General features: G+C 37.9%; 2 protein-coding genes across 3 annotated transcripts in view; both read right to left on the bottom strand.

Moving 5' to 3' along the window:
* Positions 1 to 4486, bottom strand: part of USP49 (ubiquitin specific peptidase 49) — a 49948-nt gene extending 45462 nt beyond the window's left edge. For both annotated transcript variants that reach the window (XM_063297578.1, XM_063297579.1), the window contains exon 1: positions 4445 to 4486. The gene's annotated coding sequence lies outside the window, so the exon portion shown is untranslated. The remainder of the gene's footprint in view (positions 1 to 4444) is intronic.
* The window catches only part of LOC134493210 (uncharacterized), a 156079-nt gene that overhangs the window by 114105 nt on the left and 27007 nt on the right, over positions 1 to 14967 (bottom strand). The gene's annotated exons all lie outside the window — the stretch shown is intronic.

Below are 14967 nucleotides of genomic sequence, written 5' to 3'. Positions count from 1 at the left end.
ACCATAAAACAGTTACAAATGTCATCCAAATACAAATGTCATCCAAATAAAACTATAAGGATATAAATAGAATTAAGTCAAAGTGTAAACCAGTTCCTTCAGGCTTTACCAGTTCTTAATTTATTTAAATCATGTTTCACAAAAATAAGATGCTCTGTTAAATAAGATGCTCTGCTCTACTGTAATTTTTTAGCAACTTGCAGAAACCTAAGCAATATTCAGACAGTGTTATGTACTATACAGTTGTTAAACAGAGATATTCAGAAGAATTACAGATGAAAGTTATGAAACATTACAGGAAATACTTGTACTGAATGAGAACTGAAGGAAGAAACCAACGTGACTGTCTTCTACAGACCTTTATGGGGCTCTTTTTTTCAACAGAAAGTCTAGCATCAACTGCTACAGCACCCAGCTTCTATTTACTGTCTGGATATGTAGAGGGGCTGCAACCATTCTCTTTCCAGGCACCCATGTTGCCAAGCTAACACTTGATAATGGATTACATAAAGTTTTCTTCCTTTTATGAGCTGCTTAGAAGGGCTGTTTGTATATGTGAGAATGTACTCTAAACACATCATCCTTTTTTTTTCTCTTCACATTTTCAACATCCATCTTTAAATTTGCTACCAAAAAAAAACACATTTAAAAATGCCATAGAGACATTTCTGTAAAGAGCCAAACAAAGCCAAAACATATTTTGGGACTTAGCGGATTCTGGAGATAATGCAGACTCAGTTAACCTTTAAATGCCCACAAGAATCAAAGGAATCATGTGAAATGTAGTAATCCTTGCCACTTCAGCCCTCTTTCTCAACCACATTACTCTATCCCTTACTTTCCTTATAGTTTCTTACAGGGTATTGTATGTTATCATAGCAATTCTACCCGCATCAAAAGCAAAGACATCATCCACTACTCCTTCAGTAAGCTTACTTTCCTAAGTATAGCTTTTTCTCTGATTAATCTTCTACTAAAGTTTCTGCTATTTATTCTGGGCCTCCTTCCTGTTGCTTTCATTAACTGCTCACCCACCCTTTTGTCCCCAAATCCATAACATTCAGGTTCCAGTACTTCCCTTCAGCCCCCACTAATTTCCATGCCTATCAACTCTTTTTGGAATACAACAACATCTCAGCATTTGAAATAGTGGCTGGAGTGGGAGAAAGGGGGTAATCAACAGCCTTTACAGCCAAACACCGTTTACAATTAAGCTGAATTTAAATGGATCACAGAACATATAACTAGGAGGAAACTGTGACTTTATATTTCACCTGAAAGTGTAATTCTACACAAGTTAACTCTCATATTAATTCTGCACTGCAAATCTTTTCTGTAAATGATGATTGCAAAGATGGAAGTTCCTGTACTGTCCACCAGTTGTCAGATTAGGAAATACTTAGAGGGATCAGTATGTCATCTTGGATCCAACATTACTCACCCAGGATGACACCAGTATGTTGAAAATAGCAGAAGAGGTTTTCCTATGGGTGCCATCCACAGCAAAATATTCCTAGTGCAATTGTCCCGCTGAGGAACCTCTTTCCTCCAGCACTGCAATCCTTATCCAAATAATACCTATCCCCTGACCATTAGAGAAAAAAACAATAACAGATCAACTATCTCTCTCCAGTATTTCAGCTGCTTCACTACAGTGAACCCAATTCTAGAACATGCTATTATAGATAGTATGTTCCAGAATAGAAATTTGAAAAATAAATAAATACTATTCATGGATATTTGGAAACAAGCTAGCCTCTAGAGTTTCTATATTAAATTATTAAACAGAAAACTCTAATAAGTAAAGCCAATTAGGAATAAAAAAAGTGAAATATCCAGGGACATTTTTGAGTGGGAAGTTAAATTTGCAAACGTATATTTAGAAAAGGAACAGAGTGTGGCCAAATAATGTTGAACTCCAAGTCTGATTAGCCATAGCCACAATGGCCAATGGTTGGGATGACAGAATAGCAATCTAACATCTGGAAGGCCACATATTTCCCTACTTTTTAAATCCATATTCTATACTTTGATTCTTCCTTTTGCATTATAACAACACTTAATTGTATAAGCAAGCCTGGAACCCAGCTCCTGCCAACCTAGCAGTTCGAAAACATGCCAATGTGAGTAGATTAATAGGTACCGCTTCAGCGGGCAGGTAACGGTGTTCCGTTTAGTCATGCTGGCCACATGACCACGGAAGTGTCTACAGACAAACGCTGGCTCTTCGGCTTTGAAACGGAGATGAGCACCGCCCCCTAGAGTCGGACACAACTAGACTTAATGTCAAGGGAAACCTTTACCTTTACTATATAAACTGTATCACCCATTAGCTGAAGTATTTATGTTTAAATGTTTAAGAATATCTATCATGTTTCTATTATCAATATTTTTTCATGATTGCTACCAAGTAAAACCTGTAAAACATGTAAAAATGTACATTGTATTAGAAATATAGTGTTTCCACATTCTGCACTTTTAAGTATTCACCCTACATATCCTTCATAAGTGGGGAAGCATGAGATTCTCATTTTTCTAATTCAAATTTTAAAAATTAGTTCATAAACTAATGAACATCATAGTATTTAACATGGGAAAGAGAGGAAATTTTGTTTTTCCACACTGAAATTGGTTTACTGTGACCAAAAGAAGGAACCAGACTTCACAAAAGACTTAGGAGCAAAACCAAAAAGAACCAGAGATGCTTGATTTAACACCTTCACTATTATTTTCTATATACTGTACTTTAACAAAGAAATTAGTTTAGAGTGAAGACTTAGCTCCACCGCCTTTTCCATTAACAATGTGGGTGGGAAAGAAAAAAGCAACACTTTAAATGAAGTAAGCAAAGGAGCTTCCTTTTGAAAAGATCAGCGAGCCAATACATTCTGAAACAATAGGAACTTTAAACATAACAGACAGTACAGTATTTATGTATGCAGGTGGCCAAATATTTTGCTTACGCTGAAGTTTACTATTATAAGGCCATGCCCATCTATCACAGCAACTACTTAATTTCTCAAAAAAATGCTTCCTGTATATTGAATAAATGTTTTCATTATAAATAAAATATGCAACTTAGATACTAAAGAAGAGTCCATTGTATCAACATAACTATTTCAGAAATTATGTTTAGATCACAAGGCAGTATTAACAATGATTTCAACCGCATAGTTGCTGTACAACAAACAGCATTCGAAAATGAATTATTACAAAAGCTCAATCCATGTTTAAAGGCCAAGAATTCCCAATTGCATTAACTCCAGGGACACATAAGTTTGATCACCTCGGCTCTCCAAACCCTGCTATTTACATTAACATGCTAATAACAATGAGAGTTCAAAATATATAATACATTCTGAAAACTATTTTATGTAGTTAAGCTGAAATGGAGAGAACTAAACATCGTTGGAGCTAATGAGTATAATTTTCTGAAAAAAAGAAGTTGCAAATATCTTACTTGAAATTGATCATGTAGGATCTAACTTGCAAACAAAGAACTACACACAGCTAAGCAACACAAATGTGAACCCTTCCTGTTGCCTTATTCCGGCTTTTTTTCCATATTGTTTATGCTAACACCTTAAAACAACTGCTAATTTGGCTACAGTTATTTCTTCCAACTCTTTTGCTGCTCTCCAGCCACAAATGGCAACAACTATGAACATGCACATAACTGTGCTTTAGTTTCCAGCAACTATGCCATACCTACCCCATTTCTGAATTTAGTTCTTAATCTCCTTAAAGTGCTTTCTTCCAGAGTCCTGCAAGTTTAATTTCTACCAGTTTGCAGTTTACTCCCCCCTCCCGTTTTCTGCCTGAGCCCTCAAGCTAGCCTATCCAACCCTATGGGTTTAATATACTCCTAGCTCTCACTGTGCACCACAGTACAGCCTGTGTTTACCAAAGCAGAGTAAAGTCTGTCTCAGACCTTCAAAAGTCAGCTGTTGGCCAATATCGTTGCTTGATCAGGCAAATCCTGTCACAACTATCCACCTTTTCACTTGGGAGGGTTGACTGCTGTCTTCTGCCCCGCTCCCTCTAAGAGGGGCTAGTGCTTCCCCCCTCCTCGGTGGGCACAACCTTCCTTATCCCCTTCGGAGGGGCTGAAGGAAGGATCTTCCCCACCCCCTACTCTTTAGGGGTCAAGACCTCTTTCCCTCTACTGGACTGCCCAAACGCGTGAGCGAGATTCCCTCCAAATCAGAAGGTGGGGCTTAAAGCAGCACAGCCCTCATGTCCCCAATGTGGAATCTGAGCTTCGAAGGGGTGGAGCCCCCTCAAACCTTCCACGACAATTGGGGGGTAGAGTCTCCCCAACCGGCTACAACCACGCGTGAAACACCCCTTTCTGTCCCAGGAAGGGCTCTTCTACTTCCCCCTATTTAAGGTCTAAACCCCAAGGGGGTAAAGCCCCCGCCCCCCCTCCGGCCCCTTTATTTACCGCCATCATCAGCACGCGCGAGCTGTCACCAAGCGCGAGACACCCCAACCGGTACACGACACGCCCCCCCGCCCGCCATTGGATGCCAACGTCTCTCCGCCCCTCATTGCCATTGGATAAGACGCACGCCACACATTATTTCCTCCCCACCCTCGGCATGTGACGCTTTCACTATTCAGCTATCTCGTTTACGCCGTCTGCGCACGAAGGTTGTCGAGAGTTTTCTGGGACTATTCTTTTCTTCTTAGCGTCATATACGTAACAGGAAAGAGCGGGAACTAGTCACTGATTTACGCGAGTGACGCGTTGGAGGGTGTACGTTCTTTTCAAGAGTCAAACGATTCTGTTCATGCCGTTTGTCCTACTGCTTCACTAAAGGAACGCACGCTCCTTTTCTACTGAACGAATTGCGTATTGGTGGCATTGGCGGGATCCGGCAAATCCTAGCTCCATTCTCCAAACTCGAAGCTTAGGACAAGAGCGTTTCTCAAAAGTGGAGCCGGGGAATACATTTAGCTCCACCCCTCGACTTGTGAATCGCGGGGGGAGGCCGCGGGGTTAAGTTTGGTTGAGTCGCAGGAGGGTAAATAAGGATGTTTCCGAGACAAAGGGACTCTTAAAGTCGCAGTGACCCATTTCGTTAGTCCTCCGCTTGGCCGCCTCTCTGGAGCTTCGCGGCGGCCTTTGCCAGGGATTTTTCAGCGCAAACCTTCCAGGCAGTGCGGACTTTGCTTGAAACGGTGTAGAGGCACCGTGTGTATGCGTGCGTGTGGCTCGTTGAGGCCCAGGGAGTGTAGAAGTCTTCCGAATATCAGCTCCTCGACGACGGCTTCTTGGAACAAGGGCAGCGCTGACAAGTTCACAGGTGTAAGCACACGTATATAGTCATAATGTTCGCGCCGACCTGCAAGATCTTTGAGCGACCTGGCAGATGGTCATCCTGTTAATCTTCGGTTTCTAGTCTAGCTAGAATGCATTTTGCTTCACACGCAGCTTTCTCTTCTGGGAATTATTTCGCAGTTTTAACTAAAAAAAAATGGTTTTACCTTAAGGGCACTCAGAAAATCCAATTGTTTTAGTGTGACAGCTACTTTTAACATATTTTGCACCAGTATGGAACTAAATGTAACATTTTGTCTGGCTTGAGCAAGACCATATTGTAGATGGGGCAATCTGAAGGCAGGCTGTAAGCAATGAAGGAAGTGTGGACTCTTTGAACGGCCCGTACCATATTTCTTTTTGTAATGAGAACGGTTCACCATTATACAAAACTTTGTAGCAGAAGGTTGGTTAGTTTCTTTACAGAATCTCATTCTGGTGGCTGAATTTTGTGGTGCTTCCAGACAAATGCCTCCCAGTGCTGCAGTCAAACAATATTCGGCTGTTACTCTTTTTCCTCCTTAATAGACTCTTTGTTTCGTTTTTTTAAAGGACAAAAGCGACGGGAAGACTAGGCAGGTTGTTGTTTTACCCCTTTCCTTGTAAAATTCCATGAATGAGGTAGCACAATTGCACAATAAAAGCCTTGTTTGAAAGAACCTCTGTTTTCCTGGGCAACAAACATGTGGTAACATTAAACATATTTCCATTTTCAGAAGAAGATGTAAGAATAATAATTAAAAGGGATATTTAAGAGGTTTCTAAATAATCCATCAAATTATATCTCACATCCTTGTCCATTCACTGTAGTGTAAATGTAACGGAATCAGTGCTTTGTGATCCTGCTATGAAGTTAAACTGTGAATCTTAAAGATTATTACATATAATCCCCCAATTTATTTTTCAAACGATGCCCTGCATTGCAAACAAAGGAAAGGGAGTTGTGACATGACAGCAATGTGAAAACAGCAAATTCCAACCTGCATCCATTATTCCAACATAAAAAATCCAAATCTATGTTTTGCTTAATATCTAGCTCAGTGCACTGGACATTAGTTCAAGACTTGAAAGACTTCATAATTTGGAATATTTTGATTGATCCTAATAAAGATATTGGCTGACTATATTTTGGAGTATTTCTAAGGGATTGACTTTGCTTTGTATACATCTAGGAACACTGCACATTCCAAAGCATGGAGTTTCTTTTTCTTTTTTACAGGACTCCTCCTCCCGCAATACTCACACACAGTCCACCACATCTCATTCTTGTTCAGGTTCCACTATTTGCAACACTACAATGGCACAGAAACCTGATAATGGAACACATAACTGACAACTAAAACTGTTCCACTGACTGTTAAAATCGATCCATGGTTTTGTGTTGCTATTAAGACACTGCAGTACAGTTGTTCCTACATGAATAAAGGCTAAATTAATTTCTTGAATATTACTTTAAAAGAATAGCCATGCTTGAATAAATATTACAGAATCAGAATCAAAACAATGAAGCATAGTAGCCTTTGATCCCTTGATGTGGATTTACACAGTATTACTGTACAATGTTCAGTATTTAACTGGATCAGAGATAACATTGTAGTAGCTGCATAATATGTATGTATGAGAGACCTGCAATAAGAAAATGCATGCATGAGATTTAATTGTGACTATTGTACTTTGTGTCATTAAAATATCAGAGCATACACATAACTGTAGTGAATTTTGTGTATTTGCCTGTAAATAACTATCATACCATTTCTTCCATAAGCAGCTGTATTGTTTTTATGATGCAAAATAGGCATAGACGTGAACTGTAATTAGTAGTCTTTGGCTGACTGTTTTGTTTCTGGCTGATGTTTTCATGACAGTCATCCCACAAACAACTGTATTGTAATACTTACTACTTAGTCCATGGGACAAAGGTGATTTGTAATCTGAAAATGCCTTTTTTATAGCCCATAAGCACATTGTGTATTGCAACTAGACTTTTGTATGCTGGTGCCATACGCACTGAATGATCCAATTTTGGAATATGTTCTATGGCATGGATTTTCCCTCCGCATTACTGATATATGACATCTGTCTAAACCAGTTTTTAACATTCATCCTGAACATCCTCTTTTGAAGGCTGAATTTATATCACAGTGATAGCATAATGTCTTAGATATCTGCATTGTTCATTGGCATCAACATTAACGGTATTAGATGATGGATTTAGGATGTCTTCATGTAAAAATCATGATACATTCAAATACCCAAGATCTGTAATTTTGCACCAATATTCTAGTACCATAAAATGTACTATTATTTTTGACATAAATGTGTATAGACAGTTCTAAGCCATGATCACATGATGAGACTTTTATCTGTCAGGAAGATCCCTGATTCAAAATAAGGTTGACTGGATCATATTAGTTCTATCAAACACTTACTAGGTTATTTGTACAATTCTTTAACATTGGTAGATGTTAAATTCAGATAGTACATTTAAAAGTACTTTTTAAAAAAAAAATGCATCTATGAAAATCCATGTCCCAGATATGTTCTTGTGCCACAGTGATGACAGATGTACAGCTTAATTACTACTGCCCTCATTATACTTACTGTTTTTCTTTATGCCTGTTCCAGTATGAATTCTTTTTAAATGTGATACCTATAACTGGACACCAAGTTGAGGTGGGTATTGGCCAATGCATATTTTCCAGTCCAATGAGCATTCTTTAGGTATGGAATTAAGCCAGCTGTGGATCCACCTAAATGGATCTTTGCAGTTTTGTATATTGATATGCAACAATTTGTTCCTATTAAGTTTTTCCACTGTGACAGAATAATAAAATAGTTCTATAGTTTTATTGTGTCTTCTAGGCAAAGAAGAAAAATGTAATGATGAGCAACAGAAGCATATGTATAAAAATCAGAGGTGTGTACTATGATATTTCTGGGTGGTACATACAAAAAAAATCAGTTTTACGTTTACTACATAAAACTTTTACTTTTCACTTCCACTACGTATAATTAAGGAAGGACTGGCCAACTGAAACTTAACCTAGGATGAGAAGCGGGCTGGTGATAGTTTTGGTTGCCATGGGAACTAGTGAATAGAAAGGGAGAGAAAAAGAGGCCAACTTTGGGGGAGGGGTGAACAAAGAAATATAGAAGAAAATGATAATATGGTAAAGATACATCTGAAATCTTTAAAAATCTTACCTAAAAATTGTAATACTCAGCTCTCTTACAGGCTTATAAAACTGAAAAACAAGGTACTTGAGAGGAACAACCACACTAAAATCCAGCTGAGCCCATGCAGGTTCAGCAGCTGCAACAATGAATTATGTTGAGGACTAGGATTATAACATTTGCCCAGCTGGCAACCCAAGAATACAATTGAAAGGAAAATGCCTTAGAGCCATTGGGGAGCTGCGAGAAAGGAAAATAATTTGGGCTCCATCCTCCCAGATTCCTTTTCATTGATCTCTGTGGGATGAGTTTTGCACCTCTCCAGGATCTGAGGATGTGAAAGCCTTCACCCACCCACCCAGTGGGACTCTTTGGAAGTCAAGAAAAGAAGCAAAGTGGTGCATTAGAAATAGTAGCAATTAGAAACCACTTAAAAGAATAAAACTGGTTGGCTTTGGGTGTGAGCCCTCCCTCAAAATGCAGCAAGTCCAAAGAGGAGAACCCATCTTTTCTTTGCCTCACACCCTCACTTCTTCAGCAAAGGATTCCACTGGATCATCTCCCCTTGTGTTTCCCTGGGTCCAAACCAATCTCAGCTGAAGCCTGTAAATCACAAAGCTGCTTTTGCATGGAAGGCATAGCCCCATTAAGGAACTAGTAAAGCGTAGAGAGGGGATCTGGAAAACCCTTAGTGTTTTCCAAGTATCTGTTGTGTTTTCCATGTCAGTAGTAGGGAGCTCATCCTGAAAGGTGAGACCAGGGGCCAAGTCTTACTCTCCTCATTTCACTCCCCTCTGGTGGTTTACTAGCTGCTGCCTTTTATTGTGAGGAGGGAGTGCCGCACCTGTCCTGCATGCAACTTTCAGAGATGCTGAGTAAGTCTCCAGGAATGCGCAGGTCTGTCAGATACCCTTTGTTTGTTTGTTTGTTTTTTGTGGGGGGGATTTTTTGGGTAGAAATTTTTTTTGCAAGAATTTTAACTGGCCTGATCTCTCTTACTCAGTGGAAGGCAATCATCACACCCCCATCTGAGTTTGCCCCAGAGATTTCAGTGTTAAACCAGAGGCTAAAACCCAGAGTATTAACCATGTCTTGGTTAAATCTACAGAGATGTTAACTCTGCTGAGAATCATCTCTCTGTAATTGGTTAGCTCATAGCAGTAGTGTTGGCTTGGTACTTTCAAAACATTTTATTTAACAAGATCTGCTAGGGACTTCTGATGGGGACGTGGCGGACTGAACAGCTGTGCCTGTGGGCTCAGCAGGCAGAACTGACAATGCAGCAGTTTTTTCAGGCTCAGGCAGGTTTTTCCTGAAGCCCAGGAGGGTTTTTCCAGAAAAAGGAAAACACCTGGAATCGCCCCATTTGTCCTCCGGAGGCTGCTTGCAGCCAGAAGTTCGCAAACATCGTTCGTGCTTGACTAGTAAGAGCAGCCGGGAGACTGGGACGTCACCATTTCCAAGCCGCACTGTAGCCTTAAAGGGACACTAAGATTGGCCACCCCATTTCTAAATCCCCCAATTTATATTTCTTTTAAGTAAGTGTACCTTAAGAGAGGCTTTCTACAGCAAGGAGAAGTGGGTTCTCTTGGTGCTTGTTATCTTTGGGATTTTTTAAAAAAAAATCTTTTTAAGTTTTGGACTTTGTTTTCCATCCAAATGTTAAGGAGGATTGAGAGTAAATAATTGTTTCCCTGTTATTATTTTTGTACTAAATTTGAAGATATTAGCATTCTCCTACATGTTGAATTGGCTGTTTTCTGCTTCTACATTCCCTGGGGAACTGTCTGCTATCTCACTTTCACTTGTGTAAACACATTCTGGAGTTCTTTCCTATCTATGAATTTCGCTGGTTAAGCTCCCAGGGGGTGCCATAATCTAATGTGTGAGACATGGAGGATTTTAAACACATTTTCTCTGCCTTCCACCGAGATTTTAAACAGATTCTTCCTTATTCCTACCTAGTTTTTATGCAAGGCATTCAGGACATTGTGGAAAATATGAGGTCTAAAATGTGTCATCTGGTTGGGGATGTCATGGACGAAACTAAGGAATTTAACAGTGACAGAAATGTTTCTTCTAAGAGTGAGATTGGGGCTTCTGTTGAAATGCTGGATGAAGATTGTATAGTCAAGTTGAAGAAATTAAAGAGAGAGATCGAGTTGCAAGCCAAAAGTGAAATTAAGCTTCTGATGGAACGCCATGGAAAACAAGGGGTTATTATGTATGGGAGGTTTTCTGAAGAGAAGTTGGAGTTTTTGAGGGGGGCAGTTGAGCTGTTGATTTTTTTAAAGAAAAAAGCTCTGCTTATTGTGGAGATATGTAAATGATCTGGTTTATTTTGAAGTGGGATAAGGATTTAAGAATATCTGGATTGCTTTTAGGATTTGGCTGATTTCATTTATCTTTAACGATTTGGATTAAGGTTATTAAGGTACAATAAGAAAAATAAATAAATGGTGTTGGGTTTAATATGATTATTAAAATTGTTGTATTATCAAGTACAGTGGCAAACAATTTATATGTTTTTTAGTATGATTTTTATTATAGTAGACAGGAATGTATAGAATAGTAGTAGGAAGGAAATAAATGTTATCTTGTGGGGGAGTTGATTAGGAGGTCTATATTTTTTCTTTTAATATAAGGGGAGGGAGCAACTGTATTTAGTGATTTTTATAATGTGCCAATGAAATGATTTATAAAAATAATGTGATTTTGGTTTAATATAGGGATTATGGAAAATTGTTGTATATCCTTGCTGTTAAAAGTCAGAAGTCACCTCTTTCTGTAACTTTGAAAAATTCTTTGTTTCTATGCTTATATAGTTTTTTCTTTTTTTTTTCTTTGTAGTTTTTTGTTTCTCTGTATCTTTTATCTTTGCTTTGAACTTAATAAAATTCTTACGGAAAAAAACAAGGTTAGGGAAGTGCTACATTTTGATTGCTTACCCCATCAAATAAACCTAAGAACTCTTTGAGTTCTTAGATCTACCTAGAAATAGATCTGCTTTTTCTTGAACCCCACACCTACCCATCTGTGGAAGTATTGTATAAAAAAGCACCATAATCTGCCTTTTCATTTTCATTCTTTTGATTAGATAGTAAGATAAATCCAAGTAATTTTTAAAAATAAAATAAAAAATGCCTGAAGTTGAGTCTCCCTTTTAGCTTGAGGTCCAGGTTAAATGGCTCTTCTGCCCTGCTCTTGATTGTCTAGGAATAAACTTATAGAAAAACAGCTGGTTTGATAATTTCACATGTCATAAACAGATGGGTCATAACAGGAGAGGTTTTCTGCAGAAAAACAATGCAAGCCCCCAAGAAGTCCATTTCGTATCTTTTTTATGGTAGCTTTTTCATTAAGAGGCTAGGCAGCATGTTTGTTGCAATGTGTAGATCAGCCTTTTCAAAAAAGAAAGTGAACAGCAAAAGGCAGCTATTTCATATATAATGTGCTTAAGGGTGCTTGTCTCTCTCCAAAATTAGAAAGGATCAAGAAAAAAGTTACCTCAGGCAGAAAACTGAGAAAGAGTTCATACAGTGGTGGAATACAACAGGTTCTATCCCACGTGCAGTAGCTTTATTCCAATGTGCATGACTTAACAGCATAGTCAACAAATAGAAGGGACAGAATTTTATTTTGAGAACGTACTAAGCATTAAGCAGTGTTGTCTGGCATTCAGAACAAATAGGGAGGAACAAAAGCGACACATGGGATAAATAAATACACCTAGATTGCCTGAATCATTGATCCGAGCAGTCTGGGATAAAATTACTTGCCTTTGGAAAGAGACCCATCTTATTCTGTCCGCAGGAAAATTTCCATTGGATTCAAGCCTGTGTATTTGGAAGAAATGCTATGGCTCCAAGGAACACACAGCAGAAATGCTGTGGAGCTTCATGGCACAAATACCAGGAATATGTGGAGAAGCACTTTCAGGCTGATGAAGGCAAAATATTAACATGTCAGAGCACAGTGAACAGACTTTGAGTCTGGGTATCAGCATGCTGTGGCAGCTATACCAAACCAACATAGCAAAGTTTCTCTTTGGATTATTTAAAAATACTTCTTGAGGCAAAATTTAAAGATCATGGCTTTTTAATTGGAAAAAAACGCAGGAATTTCAGAATTTGCCGTGTTTTGGCATCCACTCTCTGGCTTCCTGTATAAACATACACTTGTGGAATTGTTCAACATAATACTTGAGTGGCTGGTTGTAAATTAGCATATTAAGGCTTGTGCAGGAAAACGGGACAAATTGAAAAAAATGTTTTCCCAGGGCTTTTATTTTTTTTTCCCCAGTAAAATGGGAAATGGATTATGAAATAATTCCAATATTTTGTTTTTAAATGATATGTAAAGTGGTTAAGATGTGAAAGAAATTAGGTTATGCTGACAGTACTGAACCAAATCGAGAATTGAACTACTGTAAAAGGTTACATTTTTTCTATTCATATGCAAAACTTCAGAAGAAGCAGAAATTGCTGAAAAATAATTCAGATAAAGTGATAACATTAAGTCATCAATAAATGTCTGGAAATAAGAATTCTTCTGTTGAGTTAAAGTTTCTAGAGGTCTGCATAAATTTAAATGATCAATTTTAACACCATTTTGACTATTTTCCCTTAGATGGCCAGTAAGTGGCTCTCATTACATTTTTTCCCTTGGACTAGCAAGGCCTTCTTTTCTGTTCCTTAGTCCTTTTGCTTTTTATTAAATTGAAATACATTCTATATTTCTGTGGCAAAATCTCAGATGCCACAGTTTCATACAGTCTTCATGCAAATACTCTTTTTATAATATTTATCAGTTATATATTGAACTTAGTAGCTCTTGATAAACAAGCAGTAATTTTCTTGGAAAATAATTTTACACCCATGGCTTATATCTGTTGTACTTGAAAGACTGCTTTCTAAACATGGCATTTAATGCACTTCATGAATCAGCATTTCTTGTATCTGTCATTAGTTTTATAAATCAAATTGTTCCCTTTCCCTCATTTTTAGTTTGTGTGTTTGAAAGTACACAGGTACTTAACTTTCAATAATTAAGTGAAATAGTTTGAGTTCTTGAAATACTAGAATATTGCCCCAGTGCACAAGTGAATTTGACTTGGTTGGGTTTTATTAAATTTATGGTACAGATCTTTAGCAATACAGGTTTGGGTTTGCTCCCTCTCCCTTCTTTTCCAGTCATCTTGTCATCACTTTAGAGTTTGTCTCTTCTTCTTCTTCCCAAGGCAACAGTCTTTTATATGGCAATTGCTTTTCCAGCAGCATTTCCTGCCTGCTAATTTAAATGCTACAGCTTCTGATATTACTTATTTTTCTGATTGTTTTCTAAAATTATATTCTTTCAAACAAAGCCAAAGTTTAGTTTTCTCATGTCCAAAGAATATTAATAATCCCCTTTGGAGGCAATCTGTGAAGACTGCTTCTTTTAGTTGTTTCTGGTAATATTTCATTTTGGTTTTCCAATTACTTTAGAATTTCCAGAAATGAACCCATATGAGTTGATAATTCTTTGCAACTTAAAGCTGCTTGTTATATGATTGCAATATTAAAGACAGCTGAGAAATCATGCTGCTTTGCTGAAATAGTCCCTGAAGTTTAATCCACATGTTACCCCTGGCAAAAGAGGGCTGTTCCTGTAATAAACAGGATGTAGAGTCAATGAACACATACTCCGCTATTGTATCTTTTATTTTAGCTTGCATAATGACCTGCTAATCCTATTTTAACACCTTTTCCTGGACATTCAAATCAATTTTATATTAAATATCTGTTCTGTAATCAAATTCCTAAAGTGACTTTAGCAGTGGCAAAATTCCTAACTGGTGCTATTAGGATAAACAAACAAAGTAATATTAATTCATATAGCAACACTGAGGGTTATGATTAAGAAAGTCAAATAATTTTGGATTTTAAAATCATACTGTTTTTTGTTACGATTTGAAGACTGTTCAAATAAACTGACTGACACATTTTCTGCTGTTTGTCCTCAATATGAATTAGCAAAGTCACTTACTGTTAAAGGTATTTTGCAGAATCCCATTGTTTTTGCTTCTTCCCAGTTTCTGTTAGCCTCTGTTCTTCTAGAACATGTGCCACTCAGAAAGTATTCAGCAGCATTTTTATTCAAAAGTAAACCACCTTCTCTAGTTCCTGTTGTTCAGCATCTCAATAGAACCAGCTCCCCTTGCTGGACACACATCCATTCAGCCTGCTTAATTTGTCTGTTTGCAAACTAACAAGCACTCTTTTAGAAGACAAACCTCATTTTTCTTCCCTATCTTGAAATCTCTCACCTTGGCGAAAACCCCATGCTAATTAGCATGTACAGTTAAAAAAACATAGGAAGAAAACTAAATTTATCAGTATAACTTTAGTAAGAAAGTTCTCTGGTGTCTGCTCCTTGGGTAAAAGAAAGCAAATGTAAGCTTAATCTAGGAAATAAATAACAGAAAAGCC

Source organism: Candoia aspera, chromosome 3 (assembly GCF_035149785.1).
Source record: "Candoia aspera isolate rCanAsp1 chromosome 3, rCanAsp1.hap2, whole genome shotgun sequence".
NCBI lineage: Eukaryota > Metazoa > Chordata > Lepidosauria > Squamata > Boidae > Candoia > Candoia aspera.
The sequence above is the reverse complement of the archived record's forward strand: the minus strand, read 5'-3'. Positions and strand labels throughout refer to the sequence as shown.